This window comes from Pongo pygmaeus, chromosome 16 (assembly GCF_028885625.2).
Source record: "Pongo pygmaeus isolate AG05252 chromosome 16, NHGRI_mPonPyg2-v2.0_pri, whole genome shotgun sequence".
Taxonomy (NCBI): Eukaryota; Metazoa; Chordata; class Mammalia; order Primates; family Hominidae; genus Pongo; species Pongo pygmaeus.
In genome coordinates, this window is record NC_072389.2 from 100,798,377 (window position 1) to 100,813,686 (window position 15,310).

Below are 15,310 nucleotides of genomic sequence, written 5' to 3' on the forward strand. Positions count from 1 at the left end.
ACTGAAATTGAGTGGCAGAACTTAATTTCCAGACAGTCCAGAATATGCTCATGTTTTGTTTATAGGATCATTAAAGAATTGCAAAGTAATTGTAGAGGATTGCAATTTCCAGAAAATGGGTCTGTAGAATATGTCCCAGGTTGAAAAATCCTAGTTTCGTCGGAGGCATGAGTTTAAAACTCAACTCCTTTTTGCTCATGAATTCAAAATTTTTCTTGAATTATTCTTATGTCTTAAGAGAATGCTGGTGCTGGGTAAATGGAACAGACTTGCACCAAGCCCTCCTGGAACTCACAATTTAATAGGTGTAGACAACAGTGTAATAGGGGATAAATTAGACCCTGTTACTTATCAAGTGACCTTAAATGAGCTATGAATTAAACTCTCTGAGCCTCAACTTGCTCAGCTGTAAGAAGAGGATGGTACCTACTCTAACCATTAGATGATAGTAAGTGAAAGTGTTAAAGTACTACACAAAAGGAAAACATTAGTGACATTCACTTACGCCAAATTAAATCACATTCAAGATAACAACTAGTAAAATGATTTCTGGCCGGGCACCATGGCTCACACCTGTAATCCCAGTAATTTGGGAGGCCAAGGTGGATGGATCACTTGAGCTCAGAAGTTCGAGACCAGCCTGACAACATGGTAAAACCCCGTTTCTACTAAAAATACAAAAACTAGCCAGGCGTGGTGGCTGTAATTCTGGCTACTTGAGAGGCTGAGGCAGGAGAATCACTTGAACCCAGGAGGCGAGGTTGCAGTGAGCCAAGACAGCACCACTGCACTCCAGCATGGGCAACAGAGAGAGACTCTGTCTCAAAAAATGAAAAAAAAATTCTAAAATAGTGCAACTTCCATCCTAGTACAACCATTAAGGTCAGCAATATTAATAATTTTATACTTATAATTTCCATGGAAACTAGCATGTTTGGACCCTGATTCCAAAATAATGATTCCAATAACATTATTATGCCTATTATTGAAATCAGTCATGTCTGGAGTGTGAAAAGGCATCTGTCTAGCAGCTGTCTGAAGCACTAGAAATAGATGGGGATGGTAACTGAAAAGCAACTTCTTCCGCTGAAATTTCAGGGGAATGTTCAAGAGAGGTAGCACATGGCTTTCCAGCTTGGAATGCTGCCAGGATCATTAGAACTAACAACCATCCTGCACTGGTGGAACATGCCATGGGTGTTTTAATGATCATCTTGACTTCCCATCTGAAAGACGTCATCTCTGACAACCACGGGTCTGCTGCTTACAGCACAACACATGAGGAATTAGTGGGGTAGTAAATCATTGCTACTCCTTGTGTAAGAGAGGGCTTGCTGTAGACCTTTTGGTGTGGAACTGAAAGAGCCTGAAGAGCTCGAACTGCTAATACCCTGAGATTACTTTTACTCCAGAGCCACTTCCTCTACCATTAGTGGATTTGTGTTTAGGGAGTGCTAGCTAATTTTAATATTGGCTTAAGAAAAGCATAATTAGAAAGGTAAATCTGCTGAGGGACAAATTATATCTTCTGTGTGTGTGTGTGTGTGTGTGTGTGTGCAGGTGCACTTTAACCAGATATTCCAAATGATGTCTATTCTCCTAGCACAGTGCTTAGCACACAGTAGGTTTACAATGAATATTTGATGAATGTATCTATTCTTCAAGATAATCAAAAGATAAATTTTAAGGTTATACACATCTAAAATTTGCCTGAAATCAGTTTTGGATCAAGGCAATATACACATAATTTCAAATTATATTTATTTTAAATTTTTAAATAAATTTGTATTATTTTTCTGACATCAAAAGTAAGATAAAATTTTGGTAGAAAAATTAAAAATATATAAAAAGTCTTAATCAGGTGGACTAATAGCTATCACTTATCTGTTTATCTGTTGATAACACTAGAGAATTTCCCCATCTTCTATTCATATAGAGCTATAATTTAAATCACACGTGTTTGTAGTAGTATTCTATGTTATCATTGATGGCACTAGTCTTTTCTGCTGTTGTTGCTTTCTGATGCTAGTAAAATTGGAGTCTATTCTTACCAAGAAATGAGGAAAATATTTTCCAGAATAAGTCCAGAAAATATATTAAATTAAATTAAATGTTTAATATAAAAGCAAATTAGCATGTTGTATCTTTAAGAAAAGTCCACTAAGCCAATTTAGTCTTGGGTCAACACAATTCATCAAGAAAGGGCATACAGGACTAAAAATGCTGTAAAATGGTTTTTTCCCCTTAATGTAAAATATTGCTTATTTATGTTCCTTTTTATTCAGTATCATTCTTCCATTTTTGCAGTATAAAGCAGATATGCCTGGAAATCTTCTTTAAAAATTTGGGAAAAGAAGTGGAGAAAAGTGTAATGATATTAATGTGTTTCATTAATTGTAGAGAATGTAACCTCATTTACTCAATTGCCCTGGGGATATTGTTGCTGCTTTAAATGGAGAGCAACTGGTAAATTGGGAACCAAGAGTCTTAATGCTTAAAACAGAGCTTCCAGTTCAGAGACAGAAAGTCATGTCCTAAAGAAAGCAGAGTCTCTGCTTTGCCCATTTAATACTGAACAAAACGTAGTGCAACTGAAGAATGCAAGGAAACATGAAACAGCTGTGAAATCCTGGGAAAAAGAGAGGCTGAGTGAAAGTGGAATTTTTGATAACCACATCAGCATTATCTTTCCCAGTGGTGATTGCCAAAACTGTATTTGTTTATAGTTACTTGAAGATAAAGAGCTAACTTTGGGCTGAGGGAGGAATACTGTATTTCCCTGAGAAATAAAAGCTTTTGAGATTCTCTTGCAAAGTCTGGAAAGCATGTCACACGAGCCTGCCTGTGGGATATTTCCTGACTAATTTTGAAGTCCTGAGGGGTCATGACATGCTCCAGAAAAAACATCAATATTAAATTGTGCTATTAACTCGGGAAAAGTTTAGAGGTGGGAATAATACACTCAAATGCAGTTTGCTTAAGTAGAACTGAACCTGCAAACTGGGGCGGCTAAGGCTCTTCTTATCAGCTCTGTGGTTTGAGGGCAACATTGATGGCATCTGGTTTGTGAACCTGTAAATCTTTCCCCTGTGAGTCATGAGGATTCTATCACTTCCTGTTACATCATTTATAGAGTTTTGCATAGAAAAGAAATGGAAACTCCAGGATATAGCATATGGGACCCTCCATAATCTGGCTTTTGCTACAACAACCTCTTTCCTTTCTCTTTACCAACATCTTCCTCATGAACCAGTTATTCTCACTTAGTAATTTGCTTTTGTGCTTTAACAGGAATGTGCTCTCTGGGTGTGCAGATCAGGGCTAAAGTTTTGTAATCACTGGATTGAGCACAGATCTTTGTACTCAGCAAGCATCCCATACATGTTTACATACCTCCTGAACTTCCATGCTACTGCAGGCAACAGTGAAATGCCCATTGTGAAACACTGATGAACAGCCCTTGTGGATAAAAATGACTTCCTTTTCCTTTTGGATATATTTCATAGTACCCGATTTTCTTTCATAGAATATGAGTGAAAAGAAATTGTCTCTCCCTGTGGTTTTCAAAGGGGATGATTTTAACAATATGGAAAGATACTTAGGATGTGCAATCAAGGTTTGAATAAAAGAGATTTCAGATTTCATAGTGAACTTTCATGAAAAGTCATGTACAGTGTTCAATAACATTGAGCAAGAATTAGTTCTTTCCCATATGGAGCTCACAGGATACTGGAAAAATAGACATTCCAAGGATGATTGATTTCTATCAGATGGACGGTGATAAAGACGACGCAACCCTAAAGAAAGGTGCTGAATTCGTATAGGTTTCATGGACGTAGGGCAGTAAGTTTGGATCCTGACAAACGATAGATTTTGATAGGTGGAGACAAAGGACAGGGAATATTAGGGGAAAGAGATAGGGTGGGAAAAGATCCAGACATGTCAGAAGCTATTCATAGCTAAGGGCACCAGGCATTAAGGATGGAGACTATCAGAAAAAATAATAAATAAATAAAATAAAATAAAATAAGGCTGAAGAAGTAAGGAATCGGTGGAAAAAGTAGAGAATAATTGAACCCTAATTCTTCCACAAGCACTGTGGGAATACTGCAGTAATGAACACAAACCATCGATGAAATGGAGGAGACAGAGCTAGCAGAGCTCACTGTTCTGTGATTTTGGTGCCCAGAGAAGTAGCTCAGCCACAACTCCAGCCTAGGAAGTGACCAGGACCTGAGGAGTCCAGGGGACTTCCTGGCAGTCAGGCTGTACCTGGAGACTCCACCTCACCACTAGAAAGCAGAACACATCTCCTATGATAATGCTCAGTTTACCCGAGCCCAGGGACAGCTGATTCATATACAACATGATTAGACGCTACAAGGAGAGGAAAACAACAGTATACAAGAAATGTACAAATTAACCGGATTACCTTCTAGGAGGGGAGCTGTAACACGCAACATAAATTATAGGTCATTGGTTTTCTCAGCACACAGCTAGTGAACCTTTACTGGGTGCAGGTACTGAGCTAGGAACTATGAACAAAACGTTTAATATAGCACTTGTCTCAAAGGCTGTCCTAGAGAGATGCATATACAAATATACACAGAGGTGCATATACAAATAAATTACAATATAATAGGATAGTGATTATCAAACTGAGTCACTGGACTCCCTTACACTCATAAAAAGTATTGAGGACCTTCAAAAAGATTTTGTTTATATGGATTATATCTGCCAGTATTTCCTGTATTAGGAATTACATTTTTAAAAGTTTAAAATATTTATTTACAACATTTATTTTTCATGGTTTTTCAATGTATTTATTTGGTTTAATTAGTAAATAAAAGTTACATATGTTCATGGTGAATAACATAATGTTTGTATATATGTATGCATTGTGGAATGGCTAAATCAAGCTAATTAACATACGCATTACCTCACATGCTTACCAATTTTTTTGTGTGTGGTGAGAACATTTACGATCCATTCTTCCAGCAATTTTAAAGTGTATGATATGTAGTTATTAACTATAGTCACCATGTTTTACAACAGATCTCCTGAACTTACTCCTTCAGTCTGAGATTTTATTACCCTTTGACCATCGTCTCCTTAATCTCACTCCTCCCTTCCCCAGCCCCTGGAAACCATCATTCTACTCTCTACTTTTGGAAGTTCAACTTTTTTAGATTCCACATATAAATGAGACCATGGGGTATTTGTCTTCCTATGTCTGGCTTGTTTCACTTGCATAAAGTCCCCCAGGTTCATCTATGTTGATGCAAATGACAAGATTTCCTTCTTTGTAAGGCTAAATAGTATTCCATTGTGTATATATACCACATTCTCTTTATCTGTTCTTCTGTTGATGGATGCTTAGATTGATTCCATGTCTTGGCTATTGCAAATAACGCTTCAATGAGCATGAGAGTGCAGATACCTCATCAACATACTGACTTCATTTATAAACACTTATTTTAAAATGGACAATTGTAAACCCATCGCATGTTAGCTTCAAGGTGATGACCATCCCATGTGTTCTCTGGAAAACTCCACTGTACAGTTTTGTGAAAATGATAGTAGGAAAGGTAAATAATATTTTGGTATTACTATGAAAATAGTATTGACCTTACAAAATCCTGAAAGAGTGTCAGGTTCCTAGGCCACGTTGAGAGAACCACTGTAATAAAATGGAGGTCTAATAGAAAAAAAAGGGGGAGGAGGGGAGTAGCTGCAGTTCGATCCCAAACTGTATCCAATTTATCCTGTTTGAATAACACAAAATTTAAAAGCAAATGTTACCAGATGTCGGCCCCATATTGTCTCATTTAATATTCAAAACAATTTGCTATGGTCTGGATGTTTGCGCCTTGCCTTCCCCCTCAAATTCCTGTGTTGAAACCTAACCCCCAATGTGACGGTATTAGGAGGTAGAGCTTTTGGCAGGTGATTAGGTCATGAGGGCAGAGCTTTTATGAATGGGGTTAGCACCCTTATGAAAGAGATCCTAGACAATTAGCTAGCCCCTTCCACTACATGAACATACAGTGAGCAGGTGCCATCCATCTATAAACCAAAAAGTGGGCCCTCACCAGACACCTGATCCACAGGCTGCAGCCTTGATCTTGGAATTCCCAGAAGTGTGAGAAATAAACTTATGTTGCTTTTAAGCTCCCCAGTCTATGGCATTTTGTTATAGCAGCCTCAGTGTTCTAACACACAACCATATGAGGTATGATTTAACATCTGTATTTTACAGTTGAGAAAAATTAGTCTCTGAAGGTTTCAATACGTTCTACAGCAACTGAGCAGCAGGTCTGGAATCCAAACCAGGTCCGTCTTACTACAAATCCACGAACATGAGGCTATTCAGCAGGACAGTAAATAATTAAATAACAATATCCAGTTCTTCATCAGCCCTTAGTATTTGCAAGTCCTTGGGCTAAGCCCATTATGTCCAACATTCAATTCCTGCAACAACATTAGAAAGTAAGTGCTATATTTATCCCCATTTTATATACGCATACTCCAGTTGTAGATGTTAAGTAACTTGTCTGAAGTCAAGTCATAAACTTGGGAGAGTAGTAAAGATTCGTACCCAGATCTTCCTTTCCTCCTTTCTTCCTTTCTTCCTTTCTCCCTCCCTCCCTCTCTTCTTCCTTCTTTCCTTTCTTTTTTTTTTTTTTTTTTTTTTTGACAGAGTCTCACTCTGTCACCAGGCTGGAGTGCAGTGGTGCAGTCTCAGCTCACTGCAACCTCCACCTCCTGGGTTCAAACGATTCTCCTGCCTCAGCCGCCCGCGTAGCTGGGACTATAGGTGTGTGCCACAATGCCCAGCTAATATTTGTATTTTTAGTAGAGACAGGGTTTCACCATGTTGGCCAGGATGGTGTCGATCTCTTGACCTCATGATCTGCCCGCCTCAGCATCCCAAAGTGCTGGGATTACAGATGTGAGCCACCGCGCCCGGCCTGGTACCCAGATCTTTCTATGTCAAAACCAGGTTCTCCACCTCCAACACTGCCTCCTAGAAAAATAACTGCCCTAACAAAATAATAAGACAATAATAGCTAAGATGTATCAAGCACAAAACCCTTTCTATACAGTAACTTATTTAATGCTCAAAGAAAAGTATTCTATGTTTATCACCATTTTGTACAAGAATCCTTGTTAAAGATTTTAAATGATAGAGAATTACAGAAGTGAGACATCTGAATGGCACATAAGAATTGAAAAAATAAGTAAGTAAACCCTTCCAGAAGACACGGGTGAGGAAAAGGCAGTCCATAGGATACATATGCACAAGCTGGGCCTCAGCTATGGGTTTATGGGTTGGAAGTGGAAATGCAGAAACCTGATCTCAGTACTGGAGGAAAAGCCCATGGTTTGGAAAAAAAAAAAAAAAAGTGACCTCAATATTTCAAAAATCAATATTCTTTCTGTCGTTCAAAATCAGAGTGGTCCAATTTCTGCCCTCCCTCTTCTTGCCTTCCTTCTGCACTCACTTTGACTACAAAGTGGATTCCCCCCCATAGCTCTCACGGAGGAGGATGCCTCAGGATCTGCTCCCAGTGGTTAAATGTCACCATGTTCGGCTATTTGCAATGCAAATCTCCAGACTTTGGCATCTGAGATTGATGTCCCTAGTATGAATGTACTTAGTTGCCGGGCTGGAGCTGAGTGGAAACGACACAGGTCTCTTCCCAGCCTCGAGTGGTTGTCAGAGGTAACAAAGCGGGGCTGACGGAGATAGAAGCCGCGCGCCCTTTTGGTACCATCCATTAACCGCACGTGGTATTAATGCATCTAAATTTGGTTGAGGCCACCAAGGCTGGACTGAGGGCAGATGGCATACCCAAGCTGGGGCAGAGGGCAAGGGGACTTTCCACAAACTATTCTGAAGACGAGTGAGAAGGTGCAGAGCCTCATGTGTAGTCGGACTCCCTTGTGCGTTCCCAGTGTTTCTGGGCCTTCAGGACTGTAGTATTTGGCCAGGCTCTGTAGGTGCAAGAAATTCACAGGAAAGCCTGGAAATGCCCTGGAAAAAATAATCCATTTGAAAGCCGGCTTTTCCTCTATGTGGTATTTGTTGCAATTAAAGACATTATTTTATTAAATTTATTGCCATCTGTGGAGGGTTTGATTTACTTACAACGAAGTGGGAGGAGACTGTTTTTACTCAGGGCCCTGGAGATCCCAGTTATATGACTGTGTCTTGGCTGGTTTTTAAGTGAATCTTTCCTTAGATGTATGTTTCTGAGTGCCCTGGGAAAAGAAAACATACAAACAATGAGAAATAAAGCATAACCAGATATCTCACTTAGTAAATTATGAAATCAGTATAGAAAACAGAAAATATTGACAGGAAAAAAATAACTTTTTGTAGAGTCACCAAATATCTAAATACCTAGACATTACAGCTGTGAGCATTTTGTACATGGCTTTCCTAGGCGCGCGCGCACACACACACACACACACACACTCTCTCTCTCTCTCTCAGCTTACAATATAGCATGAATACACTGTGATTGCAAGAAGCAGGAAATAATAATTTTCTATCATCACTTTTATCAGCTGCTGAGTATTCCATTGTACACATGCACCATCATTAGACTTACTAATCCCCCAGAGTTATGCACTTAGATTTGACTATTTTTAAAAATTACAATAAATATTGTGCTTTAGTCTTTAGGTATTTCTATGATTAAACATTCCTATTTCTAAATATTAAAAAAAGTCTGGATCATTTTTTACGCTGTTATTTTTGATTGACCCCTCTCATCTGCCTTCATAATTTCCAGGTTGGTTTGGAAGAACTTTTCTCCTAAACATGGCAACATTTCTACCAACATTCAAATTTGGGCCACCTTGGGAACAGCCAAAAACAAAAGGATGATGCAAATGATAAGATCCTGGCATTGCTCTTTATATGCTTTGCAGGTTAAGCATCTATATCCCTCTCTTAGTGTAGATAATGTACGATGCCTGAATATGTTGTCCAGAAACTCATTTACAAATTGGACACTTGGCACTGGGAAAGTGTTTTTCTATATAAATAACATTAAAAATACACGTCTATCTCCCAAGAGAATAGAACAAAGCTTACAGAACTCTTGTAATAATGATATTTAACATTATTGAGCAACTTCTATATGCCAGACAATTTATATACATCACCTTTAATCCATATGGACCCTGAATTATTTATATTTGTAATTTTTCACTGAAGGCAGAATGATGGAGTAATTTTTTTCTTTCTAACATCATAAGTACATTTACTTTATCAATTTCATAATGTGTTAAGAATTTTGAAATTTGTTATATCATTATTTTCATTTTGTCATACACATAAAAAACTAAAAATAGAAGTCAATAAAATTACATGGGAAATAGTCTTTATTTACCTTAAGAGTTGGTGTTTGAGAGTAGAAGGTAGTCTTGAAGAGGCCCTGAAGAGGCCCTCGAAAATATTTTCAAAGACTTTACCGAGAGCCAGGACCATAGATGACATTCACTATATTGAATGTTTTTCATTAAAAAGTTTATGAAACATTTTCCTTGATTAACATAATTAATAGAAGCCTACAAATTGTCCAGTGTGATGTGGGTTTTCTGAGATATGGATTGAAGGCTGATTCTCTTGGACTCAATACAAAAAAAAAAGCTTCTTATATAATGAGACTATACACGGGCACTTAACATGTAGTAAATTCCCATTAAATATTCACTTTTTAATTATTTGTGGATTTACAAATGCACATATATTTAATTACTAAGTATCCTTACCCTACACAATTCTCTGCCTTTGCTCTCTTTAATTCTTTGGTTTCTCCTAGCCCCTCCCAGTGTGTCACTCCTAACTCTTCTTACCTCCTTTCTTTGGTTTAAGGTCTCTTAGTGTCTGTACTGGGTAGTGTTTTCAAGCTTTCTCCTCTGACATGGCCACCTGACCTAGCAGAGAAGGCCAAGGAGATAGAATAAAATGATCCATCTGACAGAAGCCTAAGTCCATATTCTAGAATGTATCCCAAACTTCTCATCTAAAGTAGAAGCCTCTTCTATGACTCTGGAGTTAAGTTAGTATTTGGTCTTTCTTTTTCTTTGTTTAAACTCATTTAAAATAAGCCATTATTCACCTGTGGTCAGGAGTTCCTGACCAGCCTGGCCAACATGGTGAAATCCCATCTCTACTCAAAATACAAAAATTAGCCAGGTGTGGTGGCGGGCACTTGTAATCCCAGTTACTCGAGGGGCTGAAGCAGGAGAGTCGCTTGAACTCGGGAGGCGGAGGTTGCAGTGAGCCGATATTGTGCCACTGCACTCCAGCCTGGGCAAAAGAGTGATACTCAGTCTCAAAAAGAAACAAACAAACAAAAAAAATGCATACTATTTAAAACACCTTATTTTAATCTCAAACCATGGAAATTATCCCATGAATGAAAAACATAAATTACATCTACAATGTATCATCAATGATTTTTAAGTTGTTTAAAATGGGCAATAACATAAAGCAGCAGTCCCCAACCTTTTTGGCACCAGGGACTGGTTTCATGGAAGACAATTTTTCCACGGAACGAGGTTAGGGGGAGAATGGTTTTGACATGCAACTGTTCTACTCCATATCATCAGGCATTAGTTAGATGCTTATAAGGAGCACGCAACCTAGATCCCTGGCATGAGCAGTTCACAATAGGGGTAGCACTCCTGTGAGAATCTAATGCCACTGCCGATCTGACAGGAGGCAGAGCTCAGGTAGTCATACTCATTGCCTCCCAACCTCCCATTCCCCTACCCCTCCACCCCTCCACCCCTCCCCTCCTCCCCACCCCTGTGCTGCCTGGTTCCTAACAGGCCAGGGACTGGTACCTGTCAGCAGCCTGGGGATTGGGGACCCCTGACATACAGCACTTGCTACAGAGTCTTGATTTTTTACAATTATTTCCTATTTGTTTTATCATCCCTACTTAATTTCTAAAAAATATTTCGATGCTTGTTGAACTGCATGTTGAAACCTTAACCCCCAATGGGATATTATTAGGATGTGGGGCCCTTGGGTGACAATTAAGTTTAGATGAGGTTATGAGAGAGACAACTCCATTGTGGGATTAATGTCCTTACAGGAGGAGAAAAGAGACTAGAACTCTCTCTTCCATGTGAGGACACAGCAGGAAGGCATCTATCTGCAAACCAGAAAGAGGGCCTACACCAAGAATAAAATTGACCAGCCTTTTAACCGTGGACTTCCCAACCTCCAGAACTACGATAAATAAATGTGTGTTGTTTATGCCACCCAGGCTATGACATTTTTGTTACAGTGGCCCACACTGGCTAAGACAATGATTCTACTTTATCTTGTCTTTCTAAAGCTTGCAATTTAGTTTTAATAGTGGCAACAACTCACATAAATGTAGTATCCATTTATATATTAATTAATTAAAGTATATAATTACAATAATGGTAAACATGGTATGAATATATTTTGAACAAACTTAACTGATTCTTGGTAAGCATCATATTCAAGAAACATCTTGTTGTAAATTTTGCTGTTAAGCAGAAGTGCACTGGCCCACTGAGTAGTCTGCTTTGCACAGAATTGTATGTACTTATGTTATAGTGAGAGAATGGAGAGTGTTTGAGATCCTGTAATTCATTACATGCAGGCTGGTTCAAATCTTCTACTCTGCCTTTGTCCTTGGAGATATCAGAGAAGGGAAGACTTTTTTCTCAAAGAGGAAGAGATGGAGCAAGGAAATTGACTAAGTCCATGGCTATGAGGTGGCATACATTTTCCCCTGTTCTCAGTAGAGCCAAATGTTATCAAGTGAGAGATGAAACAAGCCTGGAGTGTATCCATGAGACAGGGGAGTGGTCAGACCAGAAATGAAAGTGCGGATTTCAACCTCAAACCTGTGGTCAGGTGGAAGGTAAGTCTTTAGGAAAAGGGAGATAAAAGGAAGTACTGATAAGCAGCACTGATAAGTAGCACTCACAAGAAGTAGGTTGAATGGCGCCAGTCCTTCTATGATGGAGATCAAAGAATCCCTATAATAAAACCTTATCACAAAGAGAGAGGTGAGCTTAAGTGGTTCTAGAAAATGTTCAATGACCAGAGAGAAATTAGGGCAATGGAGAAAATGACTGGAAGCTGACTTTATAAGACCACATAATGAACAATTGTGATGCGTTAACATGCAGGTCCTGACTTTGGAACCCCTTTAGAACTTTATTTTACTTTAATATTCAATAATGGTATAGTAAAAGCAAACATATATGAATTACTTACTGCATGCCAGATAGGCTTTTTAAAATTGAAATGCCATTTAATAATTCTGATAATTCCATAAAGATGGTTATAATTATCATTCATGTTATTAATTGATGAGTCTACAGCTTAGAGAGTTTTGAATAACTGAGGTCAAATAGCCTGAAATTCCAACCAAGGTTCCCGACTGCAGAGCCTTCACAAGGAGCCATTGCTAGACTTTCTATTACCGATGCTTGCATGTACCTTCAACGCTCTGGCTTTGTTTTTAACTCTTTGGATGGTGGGAGGAATAGACGAGCATGAGGAAAAGAAAAATTGAGAAAAGTAGACCTGGTGGTCATTTGGTACACAGCCAAAGCCATTCCCCTTCTGCCTGGCAGAGAAAGTGGGTTCTAAATTCCTGTCCACTCTGTCTGTGGTCTCCATTAGAGATTCCGACAGTTACTAGATAAAGTTAAAGACTCGTGTAGTGATCTCCACACTAATTGGACTATAATGTATAGCCTCGGTCAAGCACATCTTTCCCAGCCCTCCTCTCCACAGACGGCAATCAAGCCATTTACAGAAGATGCATTGGCTGCTGAGACCCTGGAGTAACCTTAAGCTGCACTGGCCTTTTAGTGGAAAACACAATTAATTCTGATACTGAAGGGCAATTAAGACTGGAGTTAAAATAAAAATCTTTTGGAACGTAGAATGTCAAAGATTGGATAGGAAATGTTTTCCCCTCATGTATTTCAGAAGCCCATGAGCATACCAGCCTCTGGTTACTCTGAGTCAAGTTGCCAGATTCTCATTTTATATCAGTAAACGCGAATTGAAACGAATACCAGTGTTAGCTGTGTTGCCATGCTGAAAGAAGATTACTTACATCGACTATTTTACTAGCATTAGCTTTAAAAAAAACATGGGTGCCTGGACACCTGTTACATTCATACACTTGTAGAAACACCTACACGGGCTTTTAAAAACACATGCTCACAACCATGGATAATACGCCATGTGTTACAAGTTGCTCTAGCTAATTTCAGCTCAGAGAAACTCTTCCTAGGAAAAAAAAAATGTTTTTGTTTAAATAAAAGGACATTCCAAAAGGAGGGAAAGGATGATGCTGTTACGCATCACTTAACAGAAGCAGACCCTTACTATCATTTGGTAGTTGCTGATTATTTGGAAGAAAAAAAGTGAAGTAGTGGAAAAAGGCTGGATGTGCATCCAAGCTACATTGGGCCACTTATTAAAAAGGTTTCTAACGACCTGTTAGTCAGTCTTGCTCAGTTTATTAGTCATATGGGTTTTAAGTGAATTCTCTTTTCTTTTTTTTTTTCATTTTTCTAGTGGGAATTTTTTTTTAACTTGTAGGAAGTTTTATTAAATGTATATTTAAGCAGTGATTTTTTAAATATATATATGCACAGAAATTACCTTTTCCTAGACTGTGGGTTGTCTAATTATGCCAATGTGATTAGAAAGCAAGAAATGTTGCTGGAAATGCACCTTGATATCATCAGTTTGAATTGGATATTGTAGGTGCTACAATCCAAAAATTTCATGAGATATGTATAAGGATGTTTTCTGCAGCATTGTTTATAGGAATAGTTAATTCATTCCAAACACTAGCTGATTCCTGATAACTAGTCTAAACTTTTTATTAGTTAAAAACAATACCATTCAGCCTGGGTGACAGAGCGAGACTCTGTCTCAAAAATAATAATAATAGGCCAGGCGCGGTGGCTCATGCCTGTAATCCCAGCACTTTGGGAGGCCGAGGTGGGCAGATCATGAGGTCAAGAGAGCGAAACCATCCTGGCCAACATGGTGAAACCCTGTCTCTACTGAAAATACAAAAATTTGCTGGGCATGGTGGCACACGCCTGTAGTCCCAGCTCATTCAGAGGCCGAGGCAGGAGAATTGCTTGAACCCGGGAGGCAGAGGTTGCAGTGAGCCAAGATCACACCACTGCACTCCAGCCTGGTGACACAGTGAGACTCCATCTCAAAATAATAATAATGATAATAATAATCTAATCCACCAAATTACTATGTGGTCATACAGGGACATAGAGTTTGTTAATATTGGTATAGTATAAGTAAACGAAGGCATAGCAATCAAATAATTTTCCCAGGATCAAAAAAAACAAATATAAGTAACCAAATGAGGGTTAGACCACAGGAATCTAGCTTCAGGGCTAACACTTCAGAGCTCAGAGTGAGAACCATGCTGAGTTCTCATTATTGTAAGATTGAATACATAGATTTCAGTTGATCATTCAATAGAATACCATTTTGTTAAACTGTGGATTTATATGCATCACTATAGATTAATCTCAAAAAATTAATACCAAGTAAAGGAAAGGTAATTTCGAAGAGCATATATTTATCATAAGGTATTCTTTAAAGAACATGCAAAACTGTACACACACACACACACACACACACACACACACACACACACACATTATGCATTCATATGTAAATGAAATAGGTAGTAGAATTAACACATATCAACTTCAAAAGAGGGTCAACCTCTTTAGAGGGAGAGAAGGAAGGAAGATAAAAATTTTTTTCTTTATAAAGAGAGGAATTTGAAGAAAATATAGAAAAATATGAACATCTTTGAAATCTGAGTATCTGATGTGTTGTTTTTTCTGCATTTATTTTAAAAATATTCCATAGATCAAATTTAAAAAGAAGCAAGAAGATAATATGTGAGGTCCCTGTTAAAAGCTATTATGCTATTCAAATGGGGATCATTTATGTTATGATCATCAAAAGCAAAGCAGAGGAGCTTGATTTCCAAAATGGCTGATTAAGGACTTCTGAAGTCCACTCCTCTACAAAACCATATGAAGTCTGGAAATTAATTAAGGCTTGCAACAATCTGAGAAGTGTTTACTGAAGAAGTTAACAGAGTGTTAATAAGAACAGTAAGCTTTCTAGTATTTTAACTTGCCCTAATTTCATCACGCTATTTCCAGACCATAATGGCCTGGAAAACCAACAGTATCATAACTACAGTAGTGATGAAAGTAAGTAGGCTACTAT